This window comes from Poecilia reticulata, chromosome 10 (genome assembly GCF_904066995.2).
Source record: "Poecilia reticulata chromosome 10, P_reticulata-male-v2, whole genome shotgun sequence".
In the NCBI taxonomy this organism is placed as follows: domain Eukaryota; kingdom Metazoa; phylum Chordata; class Actinopteri; order Cyprinodontiformes; family Poeciliidae; genus Poecilia; species Poecilia reticulata.
The window spans coordinates 4,560,794-4,583,209 of record NC_088839.1 but is presented as its reverse complement, the minus strand read 5'-3'; the positions used below and the strand labels follow the sequence as shown (position 1 = coordinate 4,583,209).

General features: G+C 38.0%; 1 long non-coding RNA gene across 1 annotated transcript; it reads left to right on the top strand.

Moving 5' to 3' along the window:
- The first annotated feature begins 5,676 nt into the window (after nt 1-5,676).
- LOC145553031 (uncharacterized) lies at nt 5,677-7,043 on the top strand. The gene is made up of 3 exons (XR_014089206.1): nt 5,677-5,732; nt 5,805-5,852; nt 6,629-7,043. It is a non-coding gene; the product is annotated as an uncharacterized LOC145553031 (long non-coding RNA).
- The last annotated feature ends 15,373 nt before the right edge of the window (nt 7,044-22,416 follow it).

Below are 22,416 nucleotides of genomic sequence, written 5' to 3'. Positions count from 1 at the left end.
GAAGACAACCAGTGTCCCAAACGAGACAGATTCAGTCCTGGATTCACTTCCCAACAACTCAGAGGTATTTTATGATTAAGGTGTAGCTAAATGATGTCAGTCAGCCAACCTGTTCTACTTAAGTGTGTCTGTGTGTGGACCTGAATGCCATGTGGTTTATGAAGACATTGGTTTGTAAGGACAGTCTCATGTCATGGTTTTCAGTTTGTAAGCTCAGTGTTGTAAGCTCAGTGTGTGTATGTGTGTGTTTCATGGTCAACTGCCCCAATGTGATACAGAAGGACCATATTGTAAATGGGGACCTGGCGTTATTGAATTGATAAAAACATTTGTTTTGGTTCTTGTGAGGTTGTTAATATTGGTTTGACCTTTGATAAATGTTGACTTGGCATCCCAGAACCTATTGGGAGAAAAGATTTAAATTTCTTAAAAGTTAAAGAAAATACATTACATTTTGGTGAAATTTACTTTTAATTTAACCACAGAATCAGACTTCAATTTGGTCAGTGCTGCTGAAATTATAACATTTTGAATATTTGTTAAGTTTGCTATCATTCTACTTGTTTCTTAAGAGTTCGTCTGTCAAGTTGCTTCCAGAATTCAAAACGCTTTGGTCAAACATCAAACTATTGTTTCTGAAACATCGCACAAATTCTTCTGTGGGAAAAAAATACTCATTCTTTCTTCTTTTTCACAGGAGTTGGAGAACGAAACATCTCAAAGTCCTGACTGTACTCATTCAACTTCTACAACTGACAACACAGAACAGGTACAGAAGTTGGGCTTTTATTTTGACTTTACCAAACATTTTGGCTGGATTTAAAACTAGTTACCTTTCATGGGTGTTTGCTGTCATAGGGCACCATCACTTAATTGAGGATATCTCCGTAAATAAGTCAAAGGGAATATGGTGTTGACTTTTATTTATTTTCTGTTTCAGGTGAGAGCTGAAAATGACCAGGATCAGATGACAACCAGTGTCCCAAACGAGACAGATTCAGTCCTGGATTCACTTCCAATCAATTCAGAGGTATTTTATGATTAAGGTGTAGCTAAATGATGTCAGTCAGCCAACCTGTTCTACTTAAGTGTGTCTGTGTGTGGACCTGAATGCCATGTGGTTTATAAAGACATTGGTTTGTAAGGACAGTCTCATGTCATGGTTTTCAGTTTGTAAGCTCAGTGTGGTAAGCTCAGTGTGTGTATGTGTGTGTTTCATGGTCAACTGCCCCAATGTGATACAGGAGGACCATATTGTATATGGGGACCTGGCGTTATTGAATTGATAAAAACATTTGTTTTGGTTCTTGTGAGGTTGTTAATATTGGTTTGTCCTCTGATATATGTTGACTTGGCATCCAGAACATATTGGGAGAATAACGATTTAAATTTCTTAATAGTTAAGAAAATACATTACATTTTGGTGAAATTTACTTTAATTTAACCACAGAATCAGACTTCAATTTGGTCAGTGCTGCTGAAATTATAACATTTTGAATATTTGTTAAGTTTGCTATCATTCTACTTGTTTCTCAAGAGTTTGTCTGTCAAGCTGCTTCCAGAATTCAAAACGCTTTGGTCTAACATCAAACTATTGTTTCTACAACATCGCAGAAATTCTTCTGTGGGGAAAAATAATCATTCTTCCTTCTTTTTCACAGGAGTTGGAGAAAGAAATGTCTCAAAGTCCTGACTGTACTCATTCAACTTCTACAACTGACAACACAGAACAGGTACAGAATTTGTTTTTTTATTTTGACTTTACCAAACATTTTGGCTGGGTTAAAACTAGTTACCTTTCATGGGTGTTTGCTGTCATAGGGCACCATCACTTAATTGAGGATATCTCCGTAAATAAGTCAAAGGGAATATGGTGTTGACTTTATTTATTTTCTGTTTCAGGTGAGAGCTGAAAATGACCAGGATCAGATGACAACCAGTGTCCCAAACGAGACAGATTCAGTCCTGGATTCACTTCCAATCAATTCAGAGGTATTTTATGATTAAGTGTAGCTAAATGATGTCAGTCAGCCAACCTGTTCTACTTAAGTGTGTGTGTGTGTGGACCTGAATGCCATGTGGTTTATAAGACATTGGTTTGTAAGGACAGTCTATGTCATGGTTTTAGTGTAAGCTCAGTGTGTGTATGTGTGTGTTTCATGGTCAACTGCCCCAATGTGATACAGGAGGACCATATTGTATATGGGACCTGGCGTTATTGAATTGATAAAAATATATTTTTTGGTTCCTGTGAGGTTGTTAATATTGGTTTGACCTCTGACAAATGTTGACTTGACATCCCAGAATATATTAGAATAAAATTTTAAATGTTGTCATACTTAGAAAAAAAATATATATAAAGATTTTGTCTTCTCTGCGTCTTTACCACATAATATTTTTAATTTAACAATTTAAAAGTTTGCAGGAAAAGTTATTTTTTTATGATTTGCACCCTCTTTAAATATGTTCTCATTCATTACCCAATATTGAATATACTTTAAATAAATATCCCTAACTCTTATATATATATATATGTATATGTGTGTGTTTAATCTTTTCCTTGTAGTGTCAAAAACATCACCTGATGTGCACAACATTATCTTCTTTGGAGAAGTGTATTCAGTGTTTTGGTCCTTGTTCTTCATTCAAGTGGGTTGGCTACCAGTGTAAAGGTAAGATATTTAGTTAATTTGTATTTGAATTAAAAAGTGCTGCAAATAGGATCTATGTCTTTGTTGAACTGTCGACCATGAACAAATTTCATGGTCGCACTCACTTCAGCATTTTCAGAAGTGAGTATATAGATTTAAATACAATGAAATGTACATCATCATGGTTGACTTTCAGCAGTGAAGATTTCAAACTACCTTAAATCTTTACCCTTAATATTTTTTTAAACGGAACATAAAATTTTACCCCAAAAAGTTCAATTTTGCACATTTTAAAAAAATAATTGTTAATCCATATTTACCTTTGTGATCTTAAAATAAGGTGTAATGGCTTTATTTGAGATTTGATTTTTTTTTTTTGTCTTGTTTGTTTTTTTACATTTAAATTTCTTCACAGGTTGTTCAAAAGTCTGGCATTCATATTGCCTTAAACAAATTACAAATGGACAGAACCCAGTGTGAATGTCCACATAAGTTTTTTTTTTTAGTTTGCCTTGTAAGTCTCAATTATACATAATTATATTTCCCACAATTTTCAGGCAAAAGAACTTTTTAAATATTCCATGGCTCACTCCTCATCAGATGACGAACAACAACACATCACCTTCCAAACAATGTGAAATGTCAGATGATGACCATGAGTCTGATATGGACTACATACCAAATTCAGAATCTGCGAAACTGATGAAGACTCAGATATTAGCATCCCCTTTCAGCCCATCAAGTCTAAAGTTGGACAAATTCAAGGAAACCCAACAATACCAGATCTCGCTTCATTCTTGCCAGACTCAAGTTCTGTGGTTGAACCTAGCACATCAAATATCTGGCCTCCATTTCACACAGATGATATGGGTGATGACACACTTGAAACATTCAGCCCAGTCAAGTCTACAAGACTCAAACAAAAAACCAAAAAGTCAAAAGGAGCCTCACAAACAGGAATCCTCACAGCATATTATGGGTGTTAAGAACTTCTGCTTTGTATGTGGTAGACCACAGAGCAAAATTTACGCCATTTAAAAACCCACAAGACACATGCTGAAATTGCTTATGTTTTTCCCTTCCGGAAAACTCAAAAGAACGCAAAGTTCTTCTAGAGAAAATGAGAAACAAGGGGAACTTCAAACATAACTCTGAGGTTTTACAAAGTGGGAAGGATCATTGAAAGTAAGAGAAAGCCAAAAGCGAAAGCAAAGACTGGAACATTTATACATTGTATGTACTGCCAAGGTATGTATATTCGAAAGGAACTATGGAGACATGTCCGAAGATGCCCCTGTAAGCCACAAAATGAAGATTTGAACCAGGACCTGGAAGAACCAAAGTACTGGGTTTTGCTATGGCTCAAGAGTCTGCATTCTGTCAGGAGATTTCAAGTGGGGTTTGGAGCTCCTCGGTCCCATGAAGCAGGATGATGTAGCCACAGTTGTGAGAAATGACCTGACCATTATTCAGTTGGCCCAGTCTCTCTACAACAGACATGGACAAGACCCTACCAAGTATGAGTACATTCGACAGAAGCTCCGTGAAATTGGACGTCTGTTAATATGTCTACGGTCTGAATTCTCTGTACTAACTTGGAGGAAGCTGTGAAACCTGCTAACTTCCAAAGAGTTGTCCAGGCAGTAAAGATTGTCTGCGGTTTTGATGAAGAAAAGCATTCATACCAAACACCAAGTCTTGCACTAAAACTAGGACATACACTCCACAAAATCAGTGACATTATCCACTGTCGAGCACTCATGGCAGAAGATGAAGAACTGATTAAGTCAACAGACGCTTTCAAAAAGCTGTATACATCCAAGTGGTCTGAGTTAGTGTCACATACTGCCTTGAACACTTTGAGTCATGACAAATATAATAAGCCATTAACCTTACCATTCACAGAAGATGTTCAGAGTCTTCATAGGTATCTTAAGAAATCTGGAGAAAATGCATTTTCTAACTTGAAGGATGAGGTCAGTCCCCAGAATTATGCAGAACTTGCAAAAGTTACTCTTGCACAGGTCATTGTGTTCAATCGAAGACGAGCTGGAGAAGTCTCAAAGATGCATCTCAGAGGTTTCCAGCAGAGGGATGACTCCAAGCTCCATGAGATGTTGCTGCTGGGCTGTCCAAGGTTGAAAAAAAGCTCTGTAGCTACTTCAGTCGTGTTGAATAATTGGAAAAGAGGTCGAAAAGTTGCGGTTCTCCTTTCTCCAGATGTGGTGGATGCTCTGACTTGCTGGTCAGCAAAAGAGAGCAATGTGGTGTTTGCTCCACAAACATCTTTCTTTTTGCCCGACCAAGATCTCAAAGTCACTACAGGGGCCAAGACTGTTTGCGTGTTTATGGAAGCCAATGTGGGGCGAAGCATCCCGAGTTCCTAAGGTCCACACAACTCAGAAAGCATGTTGCCACATTGTCACAAGTCCTCAACCTCAAAATAACGAAATTGACCAGGTGGCTGACTTCCTGGGGCATGATATTCGTGTCCACAGGGAATTTTATCGCTTACCTGTGCCAACAACACAACTGGCAAAGATTTCTAAGCTCCTTTTGTCCATGGGAGAAAGGACAAATATGCACCCTGCAAGGGAAATCCCTTGATGACATTGAAATCGAAGGTTATTGCTTAAATTCTTTTTTTTGTGATCTTTTTGCCATTAGTAGAACTTGTCTGACATTACCAATATTTGTAAAATTGATGGATGTAAATAAATTATTATTATTAGAAAATATTACAATAGTGATTCTCTAGGTTAGAACATATTACTAAATACAAAACGCGTTTTAAGCCTAATTTTGGTAGTGCTTAGATATAATTTTATGCTATGGCATTCACTTTAGAAAGTATTCTAATGATGACTTTCAGATGAAATAAAACTAAGTGAGGATGAAGAAAAGGAGGATTTAAGTGACTCGGATGGTAGCGATTCTGTGGAACCCGAGGAATCTGTGGAACCCGAGGAATCTGTGGAACCCGAGGAACCTGTGGAACCCGAGGAACCTGTGGAACCTGAGGAACTGTGAAACCTGAGGAACTTGTGGAACCTGAGCAAAGCAAGAATATGGATGATTTGTGTATGTTACTTGAATCCAAAGATGCTATTACTTTTTGTCTACCCATTTTTTAACTTCTGTTGTATGTCTTAGTGGGAGCAGTGTCATCGACAGCAGAGAAAACTGTCCCTCCTGTTGAAGGCAAGTCAAGTTTCCTATTAATGCTGTGTTTGATCCCAACTCCTAGCTACATTTAGTTAAAGCATGATTCTATTGAGCTGACCATATTAACTAGTTCATGCTTAAAGGCCATGCAGTCCAGATGACCTGGAACTATATGCCATTTGCTTGAGACATGTGCCAACCTAGTGAAGAGTGTTATGACCGGCTCTTTGAGCCATAATAAAAGATAGGGAGACATGGAGTTCAACAATAAATAAGCTCTTTATTGAGCACAAGCAAAGAATAAAGCTAAACTGAAGCAACTTGTTTTTGTCCACATGTCTCCCTTTGGAAGATTCCTTTTGTTTCTGCTTGGACATTTCTTATTGTCTTTCTTCTCCACTCAATTTCCAGTAATTTCACATTTTTGAAGCTTGGTATTCCAAATTTCTGTTCACTTTTTCAGTTAGTCGATTGTAGACAAACTTACAAACATGCTTGCCCAGCAGCCATCTTGATGCAACTGGCCACTAATAAGGCTCTCCATACATAGCTTATAACCCCTCTATGCTCTCTATCCATTATAATGTGGTTAAGGTTATTACAAATTTGGAGTGCCATTTTCATAGATAGCAATCATGTCACTTATTACTTTTCATTGTCTGTTCTCACAAACTACAGCTAAACTACTTTCATGATTGGACAATATTTTTTCTAAACTTTGTAGTAAGGTTGTTATCCTGTGTAAAGGTAGCATGTTTTTTATTTTATATTTTAATAAACTGCTTTTCTCTTTATGTTTTTTTTTTCTTCAGAGACCTCCTCTGGCGCACCCAGAAGACAACCAAAAAACCCTTGGTCAAGTGCTGAGGTTTCTGCTGTTATGAGGCATTTTAAAGCTCACATAGGTAAAGGAAAACTTGCCACTAAAAATGAGTGCAATCACTGCAAGTTGGTTGAAGATCCTGTGCTGGCTCAAAGAACAGCACAAAATATCAGGGACTTTGTGAGAAACCGTGGAATAACTGCTAAAAGGCAGACACAAAAGAAAAAGCTCTAGATTTTATGTGAAGTAATCATTTATTCAAAAGGGTTCTGTTTTGTTCATGCTACTAAAACAGATTTTTTTTGTTGCCTATCAAATAATATTATCTGTAAAGTCCCGTGACATAGAGGCTGTTTTCATGTAGTCGTGTTAATAGGCAGAAAAGCTTTTTTTCTAATGGTGAGACATTTTTGTTGTCCAGCATAAAGAAATATTGGAAAAAGTGGCAGAATTTTAATTTAACATTGTTTTACTTATTTATTTATATTCAGATACTTGGTAACACTATGCACCCTAATTTTACTTTTCTGTATGTTTTGTTGCAGCACTTAAATTTTTAATTTTTTTTATTTTCCTTTGGTCATTTCAATTTCAGGCTTACTTTTATTTTTTAAAGAAAAATAATTGAATTATTTGGTCATATTTACCTAATAAAATTATGTTCTGTTAATGCTGTATGCTGTCAGGTTGTGTGTTTATGCTAATCAGCAGGTTTTTAAATATGACGTAGTTGTCCCTTTAAAGTCCTCACATTACTTTGTTTTGTTCTTATAAACCACAATTTGCTGATGTCCATATAACCCACCATGGTGTCAGATTGCTGAAACAAAGGCTGTGTAGCTGCTATCTGAAACCTAAAGTGAGCTAAATTTTTTTCAGATTTTTTGCAGTGTTTTAAGCCATCTCTCGTTGCTCTAGCTACTTGGGAAAGGGTAGTCCATCTAAACCACCACCGGGCTGTTGGCGAAAAGGCAGGCTAAACCACATATACCTGTATAGCTGTGTGTGTGTGTGTGTGTGTGTGTGTGTGCGTGTGTGTGTGTGTGTGTGTGTGTGTCTGCGTGTGTGTGTGTGCGCGTGTGTGTGTGTGTGTGTGTGTGTGTGTGTGTGTGTGTGTGTGCGTGTGTGCTCACTTCCCTCCGTCCTGTTGCAGTCCCTCATGTCTTATATCAAGTCCTTCCTGGCTGGCTGCCATTTGCAGTGTCTATATTCTATTAAGTAAACAGTCAGTGCGGTGCTTACCGGCATGCTATATGCAGCGTAATGTCTGCACACTCTCAAGTTTCTCCCCTCCCTCCACTCTGCCTGCAGCCACACATTACGCCTGCATCCATTTTTACGACGCATAACATCTACGGAGGAACTTCATCGATTAGAGGCGCCGTAAAAAGACCATCTGTTAGACAGCAGCTGCAAGTAACCTCCAGTCACGGGCGATTCAGTCAGTGGGATCTGTTTTTGCGAAAAGGATACTTTAATATTTAAAGCCGTAAATCATTTGCATCGTTTAGCTGAGGCGTTCAGGCTGGTTTAATGCTTCAAACACTCTGCGAAGCTAAACAAGGAGCTGTGAAGCATCTGTGGGATCAGTGTTTGCTCTTGAAGTAAACTGAAATTGAAATCTGCAAGAAACAGACAAAACATGAGCAAAGAGATGTTAAATATTGGAACATCTTTATGATCTATGTGGATCTGTGATGGATGACATGACAGGTGGATGTAGTTGAGATGATTTAATTACTAACTACAGATATCAGGAGAACATCCATGGACACGTTACCATTGATCAGATCCATTATTTCATAGATTATTTTAAAGGTAGACATATATGTACTGTATCTTGGTTATTATATATTCCTCTATCCATCCATTTTCTACTAGCTATCCAAGATCTCCTCAGCAACAATCTCCTAATCTACTAGGACAAGAGGAACAGCTACACCGCAAAGATGAAATGGTCTACAAAAATCACGTTTTGTTAAGTATAACATTCACCTTGGGAGCAGAGATACGATTACTTCCCTTGTCCATTGCTGTCCTACGCAATTCCGCTTGATTCTCATCCCTCTTCAGTTCTCTGTTTGGGCTTTTTTCTATTCAGTTGAATTTCTCCAGTAGATTTTCTACCGAGCCAATCAGCGAACAGAAGGAGACGTTGTAAATGATGACTTTGATTTCCTGCTTTGTTTAAGAATGTTAGTCTGCCTGTAGTTTTAGGGATGGCAGCAGAGAAAGTGAACGAAGCCGTTAAGTCTGTGTTGACCACGATTCTAAATATCAAATTAACATTAACAGCTGCCCCGTTTGGCTCGGCACTCCTCTCTCAGCAGTGGAGGATGGTTTTTTACAACAAAGACAATTTGTGGTAAGCTTCATAGAATCGAACTGGTGTATCAAAATATGTCACAGCCAAATGATAAAGATTAAGTAAAATTGCTAAAATAGTGGATTTTGCATGAGAAATCTACTTTAAAGCCATGGTTCAACATGATCAGAGAGCGGTTCCAACAAAAAAAAAAATTAGCAGTAAACAGAATATTTTTAATATTAGAATAAAAAAAAGTAATTCTAAAACTTAAAACAGTGAAATGTTTAGGAATGAGTGGTGATTTGTTTAGATTTAAAGAAGAAGAAGAGGAAAGTAAAAACCGATTTATCCAGTGTCTGAATTATGCAACAATTATTTAAATCTACATGCAGCTGAATTTGGACTATCATGGAAGCACCAGTCATGTTTACAGTCAGTTCAACGTTGGTAAGTAGTTCAGCTTAGTACAAAGTGAACTACTTTAAGTGTCACATCACTGAGGCGTCGCTTTTCAATGATGCACTTCAGAATGTTGCATTACCTACTTAGTTCCACACAAAGACATTGTTTATGTGTGCAAGTAAAAGACAAAGCTGTGTTTGTAACCAACAGGGTTGCACCAAGTACCTAAGTAGGTAGCTGACTAGCTACATAGATAAAGGATGAAGTTTGAAAATGAAAGTCTACACAGGGGTGTGTTGACTTTGGAAGACCTCTGTATGCTAACAGAGATGTCTTCTAACAGCATCTGGAAAGTGCTAAGATCAAGCCAGACATCTATTTTTTTTGTTTTCTTGAAGACAAAGCCTATTATGATTTTTTTTAACGTCACATTCATACCCGTCATCCTTAATATATGTCACAAGACAGTCTACTACTAGTGACCACAGCCAAAGCGCATTAAGTGGATCCCTGGGACATTGTCGATTTGGATTCGGAAGGATGACGTTTCCTTGAAACTGTTTCTCTTTTTCAGTGAAAGGTCTTCAGCACAACAGGGTTTTCTTCCATAAATGTCAGACTGACAATTTAGTTGTTGTTCAGTCTGTGCTGCGTGTTCGGGAGATATTGAAATTAGCTTGCTTATTGCATCAATGGCTCCTTCTGGCCTCATTGTGCTGAATTATAAATGATTGCTTGATGAAACTGCCGTTGCACCTGGTTATAAAACGTATTTGTGTAATACCAATCAGTAGAATTAGCTGAAGAGTTTGGGTGAAATCATCGCACACTGATAAAGCAGAACAATGAAACTCCAGTGTGTGCTACAAATAAGATTTCTCATTAACTTATCAAACCTGACCCATTTAAAATCTGCCAACAGCATGCAAAATGTGCGTGCATGCATGTGTGTGCGTATGTGTGTGTGTGTGTTTTAGTGAATTACCAAAAGATCAATAGCATTTATTCCCCAAGCTTCTATTCAGGAGGGTACATTTCTTCTTGCACTTCTGCAGAAGCAGGTCAACTTATATAAGGAGCGAAGAATGACTCATTATAATAACTTCTTTGTCTTTATAAGATGCGTTTTGATGATCAGGAACATTAACATGCGACAAACAAAACCTGGACAGTTGAGGTCAGATCCCTTTTCACAGCACTGCAACATAATATTGACAGTTTGGGTGATGTGTTGGTAACAAGCTAAGAAGGCCACAGTATTACCTTCCAGTCGCAGCTTTGTGGGCATCAATTATTTTAATTGTCCAAGTGGCGGACGGCGGCATTAAAAGGTGGAAGGTGACTGATGATTGTTGGGGTGGTTGATGACAGTTTAGAGCATCAAAGTATTCACCAAAGTTAGGACTTTCAAGCACCTGACCTTCCTTAATGAGGTTTAGTACACAATATAAATCTCTAACCGACCATTGCTTACATCATTAAGATGACTTGTTTATTAACCGTGGCTTTTTGACTGCAGTTTAAATTCAGATTACTCTGCATGAGTTGGATAGAGGTTTGTGTTCAAAAGACCCCTCTGAAGTTCGGACCAAAGTCAACTGTCACCGCACGATCAAATGGTTTGGGGAAACATCCTTTGAGGTCTGCAAGATGGGTCTACCAAGCTCCTGTGAGACTCCTCCCCACTGAAACATATGTCATGGTGCTTTATCATGTGTATGGTTTACCACCCTATAGTACACACAGTGATTGACTAGAGCAGGGGAAGTTCAGTGCTTTGGTCCAACAGTAGGTACTTCCTTATGGAATACATCAGTACACACGACCAGCAATGGGTATATTAATGGTTTGGCTTGTGAAGAGCTGGCACATGTACATCACATAGCATATTAGATATGGAGCGAAATCCCTGTGGAGCTACAGTCAGACAAGCAATGCCTCATAGATACATGAGCCCACATCAACAGAACATGATGGAGTTTGAAAGGCTTGCAGTTTAGGTTTGTATGATATCAGCAGGTCATATCGAGCGATGTCAATATCAGGCATTTGGGAATAAATATGTCACATTGTGGAACAGATGATGGATATCCGCATAGAGCGTGTCATCCTAGATGTCTTTCTCTGGAGTGATGGTGCGCTCTGCATTACTGCCCATCACTAATGCCACAACATCCATACAAATCCAGGGAGAAGAGCCTCTCTGGATGTTATCTCTCTTGACTGAACTGCCTGAAGACTTCTTGTTTGATCGTTTGATTTTGAAAATATATCTGGCTTGTGAAGCACTTTGAATAACTTTTTGCTTTTTACTCCAAGTGAAAAAACCCCATTGTCACCTTGGGACTTAAATATGTTTCTCTGCAAGTGAAGGAGCTTAAATATCAGGGTCTTGTTCATGAGTTGGGGTTTAGGACAGATAGACTGGCGCAGCTCCTAACGGGTTCAGGCAATGTACTGATCTAACGTGGTGAAGACATGGTTGGTCTAAAGTATAAAACTTTTCATTTGCCAACAGATCTCTGTTCCAGCATTCAAACTTTGGATAATTACAGAAAAAAAGTATTGTCTTTTCAACACAGGTTGCCTAAAAGAGTCAATGACTGGACTCTGTCTTATGAGGGCGTTAGGGTATCCTATCATATCTTGGGGAGAATCTTGGCTAAATGAGATTAGCCCAGCAGCAAATTCTTCACATCAAAATGAACCATAGTGTTATTCACATCCTCATCTTGTTGATTAACCCAAATGTACTTGAGCTAAAAGTCGTGAAATGACAGACAAACGTTCTCCACTGGAATTCTCTGGACATTTCATAGCTATTACAGCAAGTTGCACAGGTTTAGAAGAGGCAAAACAGCCACAGATCGTCACACTACCATCACCATGTGTGACTGTCAATAGTATCTTTGTGCTCTGTGTCAGTTTTGCACTACATGTGAAAGGACACAGACCTTCCAAAAATGTAATGTTTTCCCCCAGTCATCGTCTTTTTGTTGATTCATGAACGTTGACCTCAGCTACAGTAACTTATGTCTGCAACACTTTTGATCTTGATCTGTTTTTTTGTGTGACTTTTTAGACAAATTGTTAATGAGCTCTTGGTATAGTTTGGCAGGCCCCACTACCAAATAAATAAATAAATAAATAAATAAATAAATAAATAAATAAATAAATAAATAAATAAATAAAGGTAGTTTATCATCATGAGTTAAAAAGAGGGGAAATGACTTTTTCTCAAAGGCCAAGTTGGTTAGAATATTTTTTTTTCTCTAGATAAATGAAAGCACCAGCTCAGTTTGTTTTTGTATCAACTTTGGTTATGTTTGATAGTACATTTAGATTCATGATTCAAGGCATTTCTAGGGGAACAAAAAAAAGCAAAAACAGAATAAATTTGTAAGGGGGCAAACACTTTCTCAGAGCACCAGATATAATTACATCTGTTCACATGTGAACATGTGGAAATGACATGTTCACATGTCATTTTGGCACATGCTTCAGTCTGTGTGGGTGAGTGAGGTCCACCCCGTTTCCCTAATGAGGCTGTGCTTTCCTTTGACTAGTCCTGTGCTTCAAAATGTTGAATGATCAGACAGAAGTCTCCTTATATCTGTTAGTTATGCTTAGTTTACTGAGTTTCAGTGTGTATTTATAGGAGGAGATTCAGATCAGTTTCTCTGTTGTAACCGTTTTACATTAGTCAAAGGCAACTAAATACTGAGGAAATGCATCTAAACTTTTGATTCTGAAGATATTACTTAATACATTTCTGGCAAATTATCTCATTATTATTTGCTATTTAGCAAATAGAAATATGTTTGGTTATTCTAACTTACCTAAAACAAAATAAGTTTGGTGAGATTTTACTTCAAACAGTGGGAAAAAAAAGGTGTATATTTGGTAACATTTTGTTTCCAAAACTTTGTTTCCTTTGTTACGTAGAAGAGTGGAAATATTAGCACAGCTTGTTTCTGAGATATTCAGACATAATTAATGAAAAATAAATTCACTCCTGATAGTCTGCTAAACTCGATTGAATTTAGATTTAGAAAAGTGAAGTTCTACAGTGGTGCAGTTGGTAGCACTGTTGCCTTGCAGCAAGAAGGTTCTGGGTTCGATTTCCAGCCTGGGGTCTTTCTGCATGGAGTTTGTATGTTCTCCTGGGTTCTCCTGTATGTTCAACCTGCCTGGGTTCTCTCCGGGTACCCCGGCTTCCTCCCACAATCCAAAAACCTGACTGTCAGGTTAATTGGTTTCTCTAATTTGTCCCTAGGTGTGACTGTATGTGTGCATGGTTGTTTGTCCTGTCTGTCTCAGGGTGTACCCGGAACGTTAGCTTGAGATAGGCACCAGCAACCCTCCCGACCCCACTAAGGGACAAAGGTGTATAGAAAATGGATGGAAGTTCTACAGCATGTTAGAAATCCCTTTTCTTCTGAAGGTACCAGCATCCAGGCAGAAGCCCCAGCTCTGCTGAACTGCGGACTGAAAAGTTCCAATTCGCCATCTTTCTGCTGTCAGATACAAAATAATAACGAAGTCAGTGGCTCATCAAATAAGAACGTTGTGACGGTGAATGAAGAGTTTCAGCTCCAATAATGCTAAGACTAGTTAGCATAGCCACTGATGACTGGATAAACAGATTTTCTGGAACAGTAAATTGTTTCTGCGCCATTAGCACATTGAGCAGCGCACCAGAGATGATTGACAGCGCAAGACCCTCCTCCTTGCTCTGATTAGTTGGTTTTGTCAGCAGCAATTACACACTGCAGCTTTTACTGTGGACTTGTTACATATTTGTGTTTTAAAATGCAAGTTTTTCTGTTTTTATGTCACCCTGCTGATTCTTTGTTAACAATGGAGAACCTGGTGGCTTCAGTAACCAATACTCAGCAGGAAGTCAGCAGACTGGTTAGAAAAACGATGAGCGGTGATAAGGAAAGGCTTTCCAGAGGGAAAATGACAGAACCCCATTTTGTAAAATACTTTTTTTGCAGCAAGACTTTTATTTTTGTAAATGTTTTACAGCAATGAAGCTGTTATCCCTGCGCCCGCAATGGGACCGTTTTATGCAGTGGGAATGGACAGATTGAAACTTGACTGAAAGTTGCAGTAAAGCAGGTAAAGAGACTTACTAAATTCAGAGAACAGATCATGAAAACTGAGGAAAAGACTCCAGCTGTTGCTTTTTTATAAACTCTTCATACCAGTGTGAAAACCTTCATCCATTTCCATTTGTTGTGAATAAAAATCATGAGGTTCTATTCACAAGCAGTTAAGAAAAAAAAACAAGAAAAATGAGTCAAAGGTTAACTCACAATGTCTGAAAAGTAATAAAACAACAATTGTGATGCTTGAGACTGGATAGAATTTGAAAATGGTTTTAAATTTCAGCCTGACTTGAGAGTAAAACTTCTGTCACAATGCATAAAAATGCTTCACAGAAAAATTTAAATTTTTCCAATGTTTCCACTAAGTTAATTTATTGTTGGAATTGAAATTTCGGCAATTTTGTGGTCAATGGAGACGCATTCTGTTTATTTGATGACCTTTAAGAGAGATTCTAATCATCTTAAGTTTTGCTCATTTTAATCAAAATTTATTCAGTTTTAATCAGTTTCAATTCAATTCAATTCAATAGCGTCAATTCGTAAATGTCTCAAGGCACTTTGCAAAAAAATCATTTCAGTTCAATCACCCATTTAGTCTAGTTATCAAACATTACAGTAATTATTTATTCAAAGTAGTTGAAGACGTTTCTAGCAGACAGTATTGTGTCGTTGACTTCACAGCATCCGGTCATACAGCATGCATGTAGCGACAGTGGAGAGGAGAAACTCCCCTTTAACAGGAAGAAACCTGCAGCAGAACCAGAACCCGACTCAGTACAAAGTTTCCTTTTGCCAATAAAATATAACTATATAAAAAAAAACATTAAAGCGCTTTATTACCTAAAAATGTTTGTGAACTCTAATTGACTAAGTAAAGAAGTTTAACTTCTGCTGTGTGCGTCTGAATTCTTCTGTGTGTGTTTTAATTAGACCAATCCCCCACACAAAAAGTCACCGTTGCACAGCTTTTCTAACTTAATTCAATTTTCCTCTTGGACCACCCAACTGTGATACTCTGGAGGGTTGTAGAAAAATCTGCTCACTAATTAATGACTCCCTTTTCCCCGGTGTTTTAATAATAAATGACAATAGACCCTCGTATGGCTTCTTTTATTCCGACTTTTTTAGCTCTGAGGCCTGATGGTGTATCGTCTCTGTGCTTCAATGGGGAGTAAAAAAAAATTTTTTTTAAATCCTAACTTGCATTCCCAGAGCTTATGGTAGACCGGTTTGGTTTTTTCAGCAGCTGGAATGCTTTACGTGGCCATCAAGGACATACGGTGTGTCTTGGGACACCTTTCCTGTTCATATATCTCTGGTGAAAATGCTCCAACAGAGCAGATGGACCGCTTTAACGCTATAATGCTAAACCTCTTAATGCGGTCATTTAGCAGAGAAAGTCGTAAGATTTATGGGAGATAAGCGACGAGAGTCACAGAACGGTAAAAGTGTCAGACCAAGTCGCAATTTGATGAAGGTTTCATAAATATAAGTGGGGGGGGGGGAAAAGGAGCTTTTGCAATGTTTGAAAAGTCAGTGTGATCTATGCACTTATTAATAGGAAGGAAGTCTCTACTTTCAAGGTTAATTAGATGTGAAAGCATAAATATCCACATGTAGGCTCATTCATTTTTCATTTTGCAGGGTCGCTTAGTTCTGCTGTGACTTTTAAAGTAAAAAAAAAAAAAAAAGTTGAGATTAGAAGTTTTATGAGGTCTCGGTTTATTAAAAAGATAATTAAAAAGTGAAAATACAGTTTTACTGCATGGAATAATAGTAATATTCACAGTGAATGGGAAAAAAGTGGACAATGAAAGTTGAACAGAAACCTAAGCTGTATTTATCTACTGTCAATGTATTTACCTACTCATTCAGATCACATATGGGCTGAAACAAGTTCATATTGACTTTAACCAGAAATAAACTGTTGGCTCAAGCCTCTTTTATGGAACAGAATCCCACAGGAATGAGTCAAATCAAAGATTCAGGCTCACAGGAGACCGTCGGTGTCTTTACCTTTAGGGAAATTCACCAACTGCTTCTTCATTTTTAAAACAGCAAACCAGAAATGTACACACACTAAATAAAAATACATCCACCTTTTCTTCCTCACACATGCATACATTTGCTTAAGATGTGTGTTTTTCTTCACAGAGTAAAATTTAAATTAAAGTACAAGACCAAGCATGAGTCATGTGGAACTCCAATAAAGAAATTGAATTTCATGAGCTATTAATCAAAATGTCTTGTTCATCTCTTTTTATAAGCTGATGAGTCACACACACATACACACACAAACATCACTTAGTCTTCAAAAACCTTATAAACGCGATTTTAAATAGTTTACAATTTTAGCATCGTTGACTGTAATCCCTGCTCTGACTTGAATTAATTCTTTTTCACCTTTTAAAAGAAGAAATATCTCGTCAGATGTTTTGTGTAAGTGTTTCATATAGCTGCTGCCAGTTCATTCATTCCTACTGCTGATGTAGCTGGACAGTCTGCTGTAAACAGATATAAATCAGGATCCATATGACCAACATTTCAAGTGGTTGTTTACAATTTCAAATTAATTTAGTCAACTTATAGTTCTACTCCTTTATACTCCTATCTATCTATCTATCTATCTATCTATCTATCTATCTATCTATCTATCTATCTATCTATCTATCTATCTATCTATCTATCTATCTATCTATCTATCTATCTATCTATCTATCTATCTATCTATCTATCTATCTATCTATCTATCTATCTATCTATCTTCATCATTTGCCAGAGTTTTACTCCATGTGGATCGACTGCTGAATATTCAGACATCAGTAGCAAACATCTTATCCACGCCATGAGCTAATATCCTTAAACTAAAATCCTTAGCATAACATTGAGAAAAGGAAACAAGCTTTTAATCGCTCTGCTCTCACTTGGAACAGTCTGCACATATTTACTTGATAACATAATCCTTTCCAATCAGTTCCAGTCCCCTGTGGTTGCCATAGATTATTTAGAATATTAAAGAAGATGGTGTTTTCTCCAGTTTGTGATTCTGTCAAACCAAGTTATGGAGCTGATTTATGGTCTGATGTAAGAGTTGCTCACTATTTAGAGCGTTTCACCTGAAGTATATTTCAGTTGTCAAAGGCTGTAAACAGTGGTCTGGTTATCACTTTACATAAGATGTGAAACTCTGTACGGTCTGCCTTCATTCCTCATTCAGGAAATGGAAATGGTAAAAACAAGACAATGAAGATGTAATGGTTTGCTGATCTGGAGTATTCAGTCATTGTTGTCTTTCTTTTTGGAACTTGCTCTATAGGCTTGCCATATCACAGCAGCTTCCCCACTCAACAGCTGCATGCACACAGACTTGGTAGTTCTGGGAACGAATGGTATTTGGGAATGGGATTTGGAGTAGAAATCTCCGGGTGTTGGTCACCTTCTCTATCATTAGACTTGGGACTAAAACTACACCAAGTCTTAATTTGCAGCCGGTTTAGTTCTCTTTCAAACTGCACTGTATCAAACGAACCAAACACTTTAAACAACTGTTCCTCCTCCTCGCCTGTGGAGGTGCAGAACCAAGAACCCCTGAAGGGAAATGACACAAGAACCTCAAAAAAGACACAAGCACAACTTTGTTTTTCACAAAATGTAAAAGAAAAAAATGGAGTGGTGTCAGATTTTAGTGGCTGTGGGATTTCTGTTTTGTATTTCTTTAAAGATCATGATCAATTTTCCCATCTAGTGCTAGACTAGCATGTTTTGTTTTGGTTGCATTTACCCAGAATGCCATGTGTTATCCTGCTTTTGGAGCGGTTTCCGGTTTGCTTGCCGTGCATTTGAACAGTACTTAAGTTCAATTCAACCGAACCGAGACCAAGGTTTGTAGGCATACCAGAGTTCAGTTTGTTGGTCTGGATCAGAGTTTGATTACACATCCACACATCACCAAACCAATCAAATTTTCCAGGCAAACAAACTAGAGTTCAATTAAAAGGGACTAAACAAGGCTGGTGTGAATGTTGCCCTCATCAACATGGTGTAAATGGTGAAATAAAATGCCACTTTTCTAGTCATACTAACCACTTAAAGCCCTTTACACTATATACACTGTCACCCAACCACACCCACCAACACACCAGATGGTGGACAACTTGGAGGTTAAGTGCTTTGGGGTTAAGGGGTTAATCCCCACGTGACTGGAAATTTACCCAAAACTTTCTGATTGTAAGGCAACTACTCTACCCACTGACCCACAGTCACCCCAGTAGCCAGAGATCACCAAAGATATTAGAGAAGGTAAATCTGGGATGCCATGGTTTTTCAAATTACTATGAACTATTAAATTGACTCATAAACCCTGAAGATTCCAGTAAGTTCACCAAAAGTCTGACCATGCACTGCACCCATCCCAATTTCATATTTATATTTCATAATGTATAATTAAAACGGATACATATGCAAGCACGTATCTTAGTGATTATGATGTTATGGATTACTATGACTGCCATCATTCCGCAATCCAAGAAAGTACAATGAAACTGCCAGTGATCAGTGTTGGTGTTGAGAGTCTGTCAATAGCTCTTGCTGATGTTTCCCAAAATAAGAAAAAGCTGCCTGGATTAGGGTTTTGTATAAATCTAAACATCTTACACTGTGGAATAATCCTCTTCTATTCCTTCACTAGACGGGCAGCTGCCTGCAGGTAATTTAGCGTCTCTGTTGTGTACAGTAGAAACCGATTACGCTGTGGGTGCACTCCTTGATGAATTTGCTAACACTTGTTCTTTTTCTCCTCTGGGACTGATAAATGGGAGAAGCATGCACATTCTGATTTGCTTTTGCTCTGGCTGGGGTAAACTGACACACAGGTAAGGAGCCGAGTTTCTTATTATATGATCTGTCAAGGAGCTGGGAAAGCATAAAATTGGCTTTTGTTGCCTTGTATAATTTGGACGACCTCCTGTAAAAGTATTTCTGATGCTTCTGCGCTCTTCCTACTCACCAGACATGTTGAATGTCGGATGTTTCTTTCTGTATCTGTACCTGTACCATACTCAACCACAACCACATCATAGTTCTGTCTCTCGGATCACCTCAGGATGCACTCATGTACCAGGTTATTGCTTCACTACTCTTCTGTTACAGGTATCAGACCAGTATGGCCAGTTTTACTTAAGAGTCTTGACACCACAGTGTGTATCCCCACATCAGGAATACATGTGTCGAACGTATTTGCAGTCTAGTCCAACATCACTTACCCTCACTCATCCTGCTGTCCAACAGGTCACCATTGGTGGGTCCATTTCCGCTAAACTGCTAATAGAGTTAATTTTCCTTCAGCACGAGAGGGTCCCACTAAATTAATTTTTACGAATATATTGATTGATTGCGGTGTAGCACGATCATTATTCTATACCTACAACGCCTGGCAGTAAAATCTACTGGTGGTTGAAGTTAACACTTTAGCATTAGCTTCCTCTAAATAATGTGTTGGTATAGTGCTTTAGCACTAGCAGAACAAATGTTTATGAGTTATTATTTAGGGTTAACGCAACAACTTTTTAGAAAGGTTGTTTAGCTAAAATTATCCCAAATGCTTTGAAATGGAAACTAAAACAATATTCTAATGAATCAAAGCTTAGCCACTTGACCAAAATCAGTCAACGTTCAGCCTAAGGTTGATCAAATGAGGTTTGTTGTTACCAGTGGGCACAAATGGAAGATCTAGAAGATGGTTCTGTAGCCAAACCATCCATCCATCCATAGATGGATATATGGATAGCCATATAGATAGAGAGATAGATAGACGAACGGACGGACTGAAGGACGGACGGATGGACGGATGGGAAAGTCAGTGAAATATGGCAGGTCTGCTTGAAAGTTCATTGTATGAGAACACAGTTCTAGTTTTTAGGTCTGTATCTTACTTGGTCGTTTTCCACAGTTCACAACATGAGTCAAGGAGAGTCTTTGCCAGATAAAAATGTTTAATATTAAAGGTCAAAACATTCTTCACAAGTAGAGAGTGTCGTGATCCGTATTTCTATGTGTTTATTTTCGAGTTTCTGTGTGATCCTGTTCCCTGTTAGTCCTGTCTCTGCGTCTTTCCCCGTTGATTGTCTCCCAGGTGTGTCTCGTTCCCGTGATTGCCCCGTGTGTATTAAGTCTCACCTGTTGTCTGTGTTCTTCGTCGGGTCCTTGTCTATTGATGTCGCCTGTCTCCGTGGCTGCCAGTTTTCCTCGTGCCGTTCCCCGCTGTTCTTTGTTGTTGGAGTTTCATTATTAAACTTATTATTTTCACTACATCCTGGGTCAAGCCTCGTCCACTTCCTCACCGTAACCTACCACCTTATGACAGAGAGGAATTTGTTTTCTCTCGTTTTAGCTTGTTCTTGATAAATGACCTTGGCGGAACTTATTCCTTGAAGGTTGTTGGACAAATATGACGTGGTTGTGCCGCAGTAGTCGTCCTCCTTCTGGAAGTTCTTCACATCAGTTTTTGAGAAGTATGGAATAACTTTGTTCATGTTCCAGCAAGAACAAAGTTAGTAAAAGGACTCGTTTACCCTGTTATTGCTGAGTGTGTTTTTGGCCTTAAGTCTGACATTAAGAGCTGTCTGAAATGACTCTTGCTTTGATTAATGAAGGCACAAACTGCAGGTGGCCACAAGCTAGTTTCTGTTTACTCATTTCAGATTTTAACTCTTAATGAGGGCACCAATACCGACGTTAAAGGCACAATCTGCACGTTCAGAAAACATTTCAGAGGGTCAGAAGGAAGTGGTTGGTAGATGTCATGTGTGACTTTGTCTGGTGAAGACACTCAAACTGAAATAATGAGTATAAAATAAGGACCCTTCATGTATTTTGAGGGTTGTTTTTTAAATAGCCTTTTGGGGGCTAAGTAGAAAACAGAAATGTTGACAGAGTGACAGAATACAAATCACTGACAAATAGATGCTAATGGTTATCCATGGCAAATTGTACACTGAAGTGAGATTTCATCAAATTTAAGATCAGTAAAGATTTTTTGAATTGAATTGAAATCTTTCAGGTATTAATTAAAAATATATGCTATTTGTGAAAACATAAAATATGTTATTGCTTTTATGGCACAAGTATCCCATTAGAATTAAACAACCATAACAATAATTAAATGTGGAATGAATTATTGTGGGTAAACATATAGACAATAAAGCATTTTCATGTCAGACTTTTAATGTACTGGATTGGTTTTCTATTTAACCATCAGGACTATCTTAACTCTTCTTAACATTGTACCGGTTGCAAGCACATGCTGTGTTTATGTCAACAAGGGAAAAGTCTTTAATAGATGTTTGCAACATCTTCGTGTTGCAAGGACCAAAAGTGTGGCAAGGAAAATGTTCACCACACAATAAACCCAACATGATCAGCCTGAACCATTTACTCAAAGTAAGGGGGACCAAATAATGACCCCTAAGCCTCAGAGTTGAAGCTAAGATTGAAGTTCATAAGACCAATAAACCTTTTTTAAATATGCTAGTCATAAGATGAGTCTGTCTAAATCCTGCTCTCCATTTCCTGTTATAAGCTGTGTGGTATTTTATGGCTTAAGCTCAACTATGTTCCAACAGTGGGATGGAAAATTTGCTATGTCAGAGGTTGTTTGGCAATCATGTTTCCATCTTCCCTTTAGAGTGATAACTCTTCAGAAAAGCCCAAAATCACCTCGTGAGTGTAAAAACCTTTTTTTTGCTAACTTCAGGAAGTTATTTAAAATTTTGCTGTTCCTGTCAACCTTCTCTAATGCAATACCTAAAAATACACATTAAAACATGTCGATAGAAACACACCTTTTGTGGACAGGCAAATGAACAGGTGTTCCTAATAAAGTGGCCGGTGGATGCATGCCTCAAGAATTTTCTTCTATTTTTTTTTTACCATTACATTACCACTTTAGGAAATTTC